Source organism: Trachemys scripta, chromosome 2 (assembly GCF_013100865.1).
Source record: "Trachemys scripta elegans isolate TJP31775 chromosome 2, CAS_Tse_1.0, whole genome shotgun sequence".
NCBI classification, from domain to species: Eukaryota; Metazoa; Chordata; order Testudines; family Emydidae; genus Trachemys; species Trachemys scripta.
In genome coordinates this window covers 184,296,491-184,305,857 of record NC_048299.1, presented here as the reverse complement: position 1 = coordinate 184,305,857, position 9,367 = coordinate 184,296,491, and positions in this window count along the sequence as shown.

Sequence of the window (9,367 nt, the reverse complement as noted above, 5' to 3'; positions counted from 1 at the left end):
TGCTTTTTTCTTAATAGCTATGTATGTCTGCAGAGTAGTACTTTCTCAAAAAGTTTTCCTTGCCTGTACCTAATTTTCATGAGCAACTACACATATACTAAAAGTCCAGCTCATGTTGATCTGGGTCTACAATGCAGATGTTATTTTTATACCTTCATCAATTTTATAAATTAAAAAATCTTGGCAAGAAACAAGCAGAGTATTCGCATCTAACCTTTACATTGTGTCAAGACTGGATTGGTTTTCTTTTTGAATCAGGTATTCAAAATATAACCCAGTGGTCCTTGGCTGCTTTCAGTTCAGAGATACATAGCAAAACATGTGTGTGATTGCAATATTTAGCAGTCAGAACAGCACAATTGGAAAGACAGTTAGGACACAACAATCTGTGATTAATTACCATGCTATAATTCTATTGTGAAATGATGAATTTGTAACACTTGATGTACAAAAGTAGCCATAACAGAATTATACATGCCAATCTCTCTTCCAACACCAGTAATGAAATACGACAAATAATTTAAATTGCTTATTTTAAAATGCAGGGAGGTGGATTATTGCCATTTTGTATTTGCGAGGAGCAAATTGTCAGAACACAGAATTTTATACCTGGCAACCAATCATGCTATATTTCTGGGGAACTCTTTTGAAAACAGTAGCAGATATGACTTATTTTCAAGCATCTCAGTCTGAAGCCCAGAACATCACTGGGGAATAGTTTTAAACCACACTTCCAGTTAGAAAACTTGTCTTTTAAACTGACTAATGAACTCTGTGTGATGTCTGATATTGCTTGGCAGCAGTAACATGGCACAGGCTACATTCTTCTATTCTTAGAGCATTCTACATGAGAGTTGGGGCTGGGATTGGAATTTGTACTGAATGTTTCTACCACACAGGAGTGGAACGCACCTACTACCGGTAGCTCCAGGTAAGTGGATGAGGTAATTATCTGCAGGATTTAAGTAGAAAGCACCCAATCCACATTTTGTTTGGTTAGGCATTTGTGTATCCTTCACATAACTGAGAATAAGAAGGCCCTTTATGTGCTACACACAGGGCTGGCTCCAGGGTTTTGGCCACCCCGAGCAGCCAAAAAAAGAAAAGAAAAAAAGCCGCGATCATGATCTGAGGCGGCAATTCGGCGAGAGGTCCTTTGCTCCGAGCGGGAGTGAGGGACCGTTCGCTGAATTGCCGCTGAATAGCTGGACCTGCCGCCCCTCTCCAGAGCGGCCGCCCCAAACACATGCAGCTGACCAGTGTAGTCACAATGTGGACAGCGCTGGGTGTGGAGGGGACACTGTCAAGACATTGATTCACTACATCCCCATGGAAGCCTCTGTCAGAGGGGCTTATACAGAGATGCCACCATAGTTTAAAGCTGCCCTTCACTGGCAGGATCTCCAGTGGGGAAGAGCGGTGCACATACCACTTGTACTTCTTTGGGGGTGAATCCTCCTTGAGGCCCAGGATTCTCCCCACAGCACAGGGGAGAACAGATAGCTCTTTGTATATTATATACACATAATAAAGATCAGTCTGGAGTTGAGATTGATCCCATTACAGACAAATCCTGGTCCCATTGAAGTCCATGGCAGAACTTCCTTTGACTTCAATGGGATTAGGATTGAGTCCTAAGTATCACGTGGGAAGAAAATTCAAATCAAAACGATCTCAGATTTGCAGTGTTCACTCTCCTGTAACCATACTCAAGAGAAGTGAAGCAAATGGAAAGTACTAATCCAAAGAAGTGAAGAAACATGTCCAACTCTGAGTTTCAGGCCAATATGTCACTTGTCACCACTGTACTTGAGTGAGAATACTCTAAAAGGCAAAAAACAGCTAGTTTACCTGTTTCCTCTTCATGACCCATCTCTTTTCTGTTCCATGCTTCATTGATGTCTCCTCCGTTAATATTTTCCTAGCAGATTCTCTGCAGAAAATATTAGTTTTTACTGTTGCGGGGGGTGTTCCATTTGGTGGTGGAGCTGGGGGTGGGAGAGGAGGGGGGAAGTAGTGCAACATTCACTCTCTTTGTCTCAAAAGAACAAATTCTTTCCACCAGGTCTGTATGGCAATCCTGGGAAGAAAAGGATTTGGAATTGGGTTCCTTTGTCCAGGAGTTATTTTTTTAGAAGAAGTCTTCAAAATTCTCTCCCTAGCATGAATGTCTGACAAGATAACTACATCCCCAAATACAGAGCCTCCTTCACCTACTTCAAATCTTGCCCAAAGACTTGCTGCTTTTCCTCAGCCTTCCTGCTCCAGTCACCACGCCAGCACCATCCACCCTGTCCACTTATCTGCTTTTGTTCCCTTGGTTCTTGGTTTATTAATTGCTCTCCATGTAGCTATGTAAACATAGGGGATAGAGCAAGAATCTGCTTTCTGTATAGTGCCCATTTAAATAGCAATGGGCCTGATGCCCTGTCGCCCCACACCTTGCGTAATCAGTTACACCAGGGCCAAGTGGGTGTACAAGGACCGCACTCATAATGGTAGTGTTTTACACCCACTTTACTGTGGGGCAGGGCAATAGCAAATCAGGCTGGATGAGTCTACTCCCTGCCTGCCTGCTGATTGAGAGGGCCCAGTGCTATGAATCGATGCAGGATGGCAGTTGTAGAGTGAGTAACACACTGGGCTCAGAAATTCCCTAGTGCTTTTTTTGTGCTTTCCTTTCACAGTTAAGGTTTTGCTCTTTGTGTGTACACAACATTCACTTTAATGCAACCGTACACACTCAATATCCCATCCCTGTTTAAACAAAACACTTACAATGAGAAGGAAGTAATGGCCTGTGTATATAAAGTAAGCTTGTCATGATTTCTCACTGTTCCCTTCATCCTCCTCCTTTTCCTCCCTTTGTTTACTGTCATCTTTTGCTGTGTTATGTCTCAGTTAGATTGTAAGATCCTCAGGGCAGGAAACTGTCATGTATTTGTTTTTTTTAAGTGTCATGCACATTCATTGTGATGTATGGGCCAGGTCTTCAACTGATGTGTACAGATGCAGTTCCATTGACATCAATGCAGAGGAGAATCAGACTCTGTGACTGCAGTATTACTGGGTCAGATCCTCAGATGATGTAAATCAGCATTGCTCCATTTGATAATTTACACCAGAGGAGGATCTGATCCATTAACACCAGGGTTTGATTCTCCAGTGCCTTGCACCTTGTGTAGTCATTTACACCTCTGCAAAGGGAGGGTAAAATGCAACCTCTAGTGTGAGAGGAGAATTCTGGTTAGGAAGTGTTTTTATACCCAATTCTATTCCTCTTTGTGTAGGTGTAAATAACTATACAAGGCAGTGAAGAATCAGGCTGTCCAGTCTCTAATATTAACCCACTTGTTGGAGGTGATTCTGCTTCCCCCTACACCAGAGTACCCCACTGACTTCAATGAAGTTACTCCTGATTTACTCAGTGTTAGTGAAAGCAGAGGTTGCTTTTCTTTCTCATCAGAATTCACTAACCCCTTTCAGTGATTATTGGGTCACACTTCACATCAAACTCCAGTAGAATGGGAATCAGATTTTCTATAAACAATGCCCCATTCTCACTCCTGTCTTTAATCCCCAGAAATCCCTACTCTTCTCACATTGTTGACACCAACTGATTCTCTAGATTCACCTGTCTTCTGTGCCCCCTATAAGCTATGTTTAAACCATTTTTTTAAGTAGTAGTTGCAATTTCATGCACCCATTTGGCTGCCTTTTGCACTTCATCTTCTCATGAATCCATCTGGAGATCCACAAGCCCCACCCAATCCTCAAGCCCTTTTTGAGTCTTGTCTAGACTAGGATAAAAAAGTTTTTTTTTTTTTTAAATGTGTTAGCCAACAGATTTTAAAACCCTGGTATAGACAAGGTGAACTATATCTTAATACATAGAATCATAGACTTTAGAATTTAAGGCCACAAGGGACCACCAGATCATCTTGTCTGACCTACTGTATATCAAAGGCACCATCACTCAGCACCTGCGCACTAAACCCAATAACTGAAATTAGATTGCTTCCGTCATTGTTCACTTAGACCAGCTATCACATGTCAATTTACTATTTGCTTTGTCTACACTAGAGTTTTATAACATCAGCTGAAATGAGTTAACACCCTTTTATCCTAGTTGAGATGTACTCTTAATGAGATGGAAAGTCCTTCTCCCTTCTCTGCCATTAGAGAATACTTTATATATTGTCATACTTTGCAATCAGGACCTGCTCCAAAGCCCATTGAAGTCAAATGAAACACACCATCCCAGGCCTACAATTTCAAAAGTGATTAGTGATCTTGGATGATTCAGTTTTTGAGTGCTCAGCTTGAGGCCCCACTACAGAGGCCTAATTTTTAAGAAGTGCTGGGCCTCTTTACTTTCTCCTGTTGCACAGCCAACATCGAAGCACCCCAAATCACTTGACACTTTTAAAAATGTTGGTCCAACTGACTTCAGTGGGCTTTGGGTAGGGTGACAAGACAAGAAGTGTGGAAAAATTGGGATGGAGTGGGGTGTAATAGGAACCTATATAAGACAAAGCCCCAAATATTGGGATTGTCCCTATAAAATTGGGACATCTGGTCACCCTAGCTTTAGGTCATGCTGTAATTGTCCCCAGCAGATTATTTTGAAGTGATGCATCTGACGTTAAAGCCCCCTCACCTCTTCCAATGAGGTGAAGGACTCACAAGAGGGTGTCTGGTGGGAGTTTGCATGCCTGGAGATCAGACCTTCATGATGGCCATTGTTTTGTTCAGCTTCCTTTAGCTATATTTGCAAACTCTGGCAAACTATCTTTAAGGGAGACATACTTTTTACAAGTCTTCTATTCAACATTCATGGCCCAAATCATGGAAATTCCTCTAGGCCACTGCAGAGACAGACTCTGTGCCTCCCATTTATATGTATGTTCTAATAAAAATGTATCTATTGTCTTTTGATCAAATTATCTTGCCCTCAGTGACATCAGCAAAAGAAACACAATTGCAGTAGTAATCCCAAATATGCAACATATGATCTTCTCCTGTTCCTCCCTGTTTCCTTAATAACTTACTCTTTACTGAGTTAAGACCTTTTTCCTTACTCTTCAACTGTTATTTCCTCCTTTCTTGCTTCTTTCTTGCCGCATCTCATCCTTCTTTTCCCCTCCCCCATTTATACTTAACCTTCTGTTTCTCTTTGGTGTCCTGGCAGGAAGGATATAATGCAATCGCTGCTACACAGTGACAAAAGTAAATACGTAGCTCTGAGTGAGCGCAACAGGGCTAAACAGCCTTTTGCAATATGATACCAAGTAATGTGCTTCCTCTTCTAGAGATAGTTTCTTGAATGCTAAACTGAGTTTCAGCTCCATAGTTTTTAAAGATCTGGGCTTTTACTTTTGTTGTTCTTTTCTTTTACTTCGCACAGCAGTGCTTTTTTATCTGGATGGATTCTTGAATTACCTTCCAGCCTGAATCTAAAATGTGAATAAACAGAGACTGGTTCAAATGTCAGATATTCTCTCATCTTTTACATTTCCATATATTTTTCCATATGTAAGAGGAAAAAGAAAAAACAGATAATTTATGTGTGGTGAAGCCACACACACACACAGATGCAGGGAAAATTTTAAAGTTATATCCTTCTGACTAAGCATCCAACACAATATACTTTCTTTTTATACAACTGCTCACATTATGTAGGTATTTTAAACTTTATCAAAGAAAATCATTATGGGCAAAAATTTCAAAAGAACCTAAGTGAGTTAGAAGCTTAAATCACAGTGAAAGTCAATGAAAGGGATTTAGGAATTTAAGAGCCTAACTCCATTGACTGCCAGTGGGATTCAGGCTCCTACATGCCTAAATTCCTTTTGGAAATGAGATTTAGGTTCCTAGATCAGTTAGCCATTGCAACACTGACCAGTTCAATGCCTAAATATCTTTAAAAAGCTGGGTCTTGGAGCATAAGTTCCACTGAAAATCAACTATTGACTTCATTGGTGCAGGATTAGGCCCTTTTAGATTGTTTAACAGTGTATTAATGGGAGGTGGGGGTTTCATTTCATTTCTTGGGGATTCCTTTGGGATTTTTTTTTTAAGAAAATATCCTTAATGCAGTATAAGCACCTAAATTACCTTTAATATTAAGGCAGCATAAGACTTTACACCATCAGAAATCCTTACAATCTGGTAACATCTTATGCACAATAAGTCATAAAGCATCATAAAGGCTGAAACCCTTTCATCTTCTTATGATGACAACCCATTTAAAGTGGACAAATTAACTCATTAAGCAACATCCAACAGCTATCATTTAATTATTTTTTAATTCTAGGCACCCCCAAGTAAAAAAAAGTTGTCTATATCCCAGAACAAAGATAGTAAAGATGAGTTTAGTGAAATGGAAAAGATCTAGACCTGCCCAAGAATGAGTGAGAAAGGAACCGCCAAGTCTGAAGAGGGGACTTAGAAGAAGTTAAAAAAGGATGTACAGAGTGAGTGGTTGGAAATTACATGGAGAGTTACAAAGTCATAAAAGTAGGATGAAGCACTTCATGGAGACAGAATAGGAGGGGTATTGTCTCAATTCATGGATCAAGATAGTCATTTGGTTGCAACTTTCTGGAACTGTTAAAGTTCAGAAAGAACTGATTTAGGAAAAGGGATTTACAATGGATGGGAAGTGATTTCTATATGCAACAGGGCACGCCTTTGCTCCTGTCTTCTTGCCCCACAGAAACTGTGCAGACTTCACTAGTTGTACATGCACAGGGCCTTTTATTTTGAGTTCCCTCTACCACTACCACTACAGTCCCTGTGCAACAGTCTGTTTACAATATCTTCTGTGCTCTCCGCCCTCTCATCAGGACCTGAGGGAAAGAGAGGTCTCCTTTCCTCTGTGTGGCTGGGCTCAACTAGCCATGTTCATGTTCATGTTCTCCCTCTCCACCCCAACGCCCACTTCCTTCCTGTGCCTCTTTATCAGACTTGGGCTGAGGGCTAATTGGCTCTTTATTCCACTCAGACCACCAGCCTGGTTTTCTAATTACCTCAGTTAGCTTTCTCTGGGGAACTAATTGGCATCTAAGTGATCAGAGTGCAGGCTCACCTACACACACACACACACACACACACACACACACAGTATTTGCTTCCTGTAAAGCAGTGGTTCCCAAACTTGTTCCGCCGCTTGTGCAGGGAAAGCCCCTGGTGGGCCGGGCCCGTTTGTGTACCTGCCACGTCGGCAGGTTTGGCCAATTGCAACTCCCAGTGGCTGCGGTTCGCTGCTCCAGGCCAATGGGAGCTGCTGGAAGTGGCAGCCAGTACGTCCCTCAGCCCGTGCCACTTCCTGCAGCCCCCATTGGCCGAACCTGCGGATACAGCAAACTGGCCCGGCCCGCCACAGGCTTTCCCTGCACAAGCGGTGGAACAAGTTTGGGAACCACTGCTCTAAAGTGATCTGAGCTTCTTGAATTGTGGCTAAAACTGTTTACTGAACCTAGTTTGAAATCAGTTCAGGCTAATATATAATGCCCTGACATTATAGGCATGTTTTCAAAGGCAGGATGGTTGTGATCTCTAGTTTATTTTATCCAAACATCAGAGTTTGGGTGCTGGTGTGGAAGGAAGGGGGAGTTTCAGATCAATGATTCTAGTTTCAGACCATCATTTCTCTACGATAACATCCACAAGTGAAAAGACTAATTTTAGCCAGAAAGTTCACAGAATCTACAGCCACAGTCACAGCTAATTTTCAAATCAGAAAAAAAACAAACATTAAAACACTGTCATAATATAAAAACTTCCTTCAACTGATTCATTAGTTTGCATATTATAACAAGGACTTTGAATTTGTGGGTAAGGTGAGAGCCCAGAGGACATATTGCAGAGGTGTGCATTGACAATCTGAATTTCTTTAATTTGTTATGCAAACATTAATTCTTTTCAAGTACTGTAAAAAATGAGAGCATCCTAACACATCTAGCAACAGCTACCATTAAAAATGGATTTTCTTGAGTTGTTTTTTTAAAATAAGGAAGGACACTGTAGGTATTCTCCACAGATGTTTACCATTTAATGAGAGTTACACTTCTGGTCATAACAGATTTAATTTGCAGCAGAACCTTGAAACAGCTAGCAAAAAAACTCAGTGAGCCCTGTTCAAAATCAGAAAGCTTGATATATTTTGACACATTAAACTTTTTTCCTCCAGGAAATGACAAGCTTTAAAAGATCCCAAACAAAATAACAGCAAGAAAATCCAATATTGAGTTCTCCTTCCTCCCCCTTCTTTAAACAACTGCAATTAAAATGTGGTAGTGAGCTTGCTTCTGCTCACAAAGCAAAAAATAAAACAGGCATCTGAGAGCTGGAAGGACTTTGTGAGGCTTTGAAAGAGTAGATGAGCTGATCTGTACAACCCCACTGACCAGCAAAGGAATTGATTGTGCTTTGGATGGGCCAAGCTAAACTGTTTGTTTTCTTGCTTTGGCTTAATAAAGCAGACCCCATGAGGAGGGAAATGTAAATTGAACCACCTGTTATGCAGTGTGTGTTATCACCAGGGCACAGAAGGAGGGGAAGACTGGTCCCCTGGTTAAGGTGTGGGCCTGGATATTCCCTGTTCTACCACAGAGTTCCTGCGTGACCTTAGGCAAGTCAATTAGGGCCAGATGTTTAAAGGTAAGTGGCAGTTAAGCACCTCAACACCTTTAAAAATCTGGCCCTTTGTCTCTCTGTGCCTCTGTTCCCCATCGGTAAAATGGGGATAATAGCACTTCCTTCCTTCTCAGGACTGCTGTGAAGATAAACATATTAAAGACTGTGGGCTCAGATATTCCGGTAATGGGGCTCATACAAGTACCATGGACTGATAAGAAACTGAGATATGGTGAGGCACTCAGTATCCAGTCACACGCGGAAAATTTAATAATGAATTATTTATTATTGATCTTTGTCACAATAGCCCATCTCAGTAGATCAATGGACTGGTTTGAATAAAAATAAGCCCTGATCCAAACCTTTGCCTAGAAGACTAACTAAATTCAAACTAAACCATTCAGGAGATTTTTAAAAGTTTGGATATGTTTTCCCACTATTATTGTATTGCCTTCTACTCTTCTTGTTTCCATGTAGGACTAGAAGTAAAATGGCTGAAATATCACATGAAAGGATACACTTGTGAGATTTTAAGACCAGCCATATGCAGGAAGCATTAGAAAATTATGAGGAAAGTTTCTTCTTGGTAATTTTCCTGCTTAGCTTGAAAACCCAAGAGGGGTTGATAAGATTCAAATAAATAACCCAATTTCTGGGGTGATACCCACTCTGCAACCAACCTCTGAAGTTCTTGAGATCGTCCTAATCTCCCATCGCTATAATAATC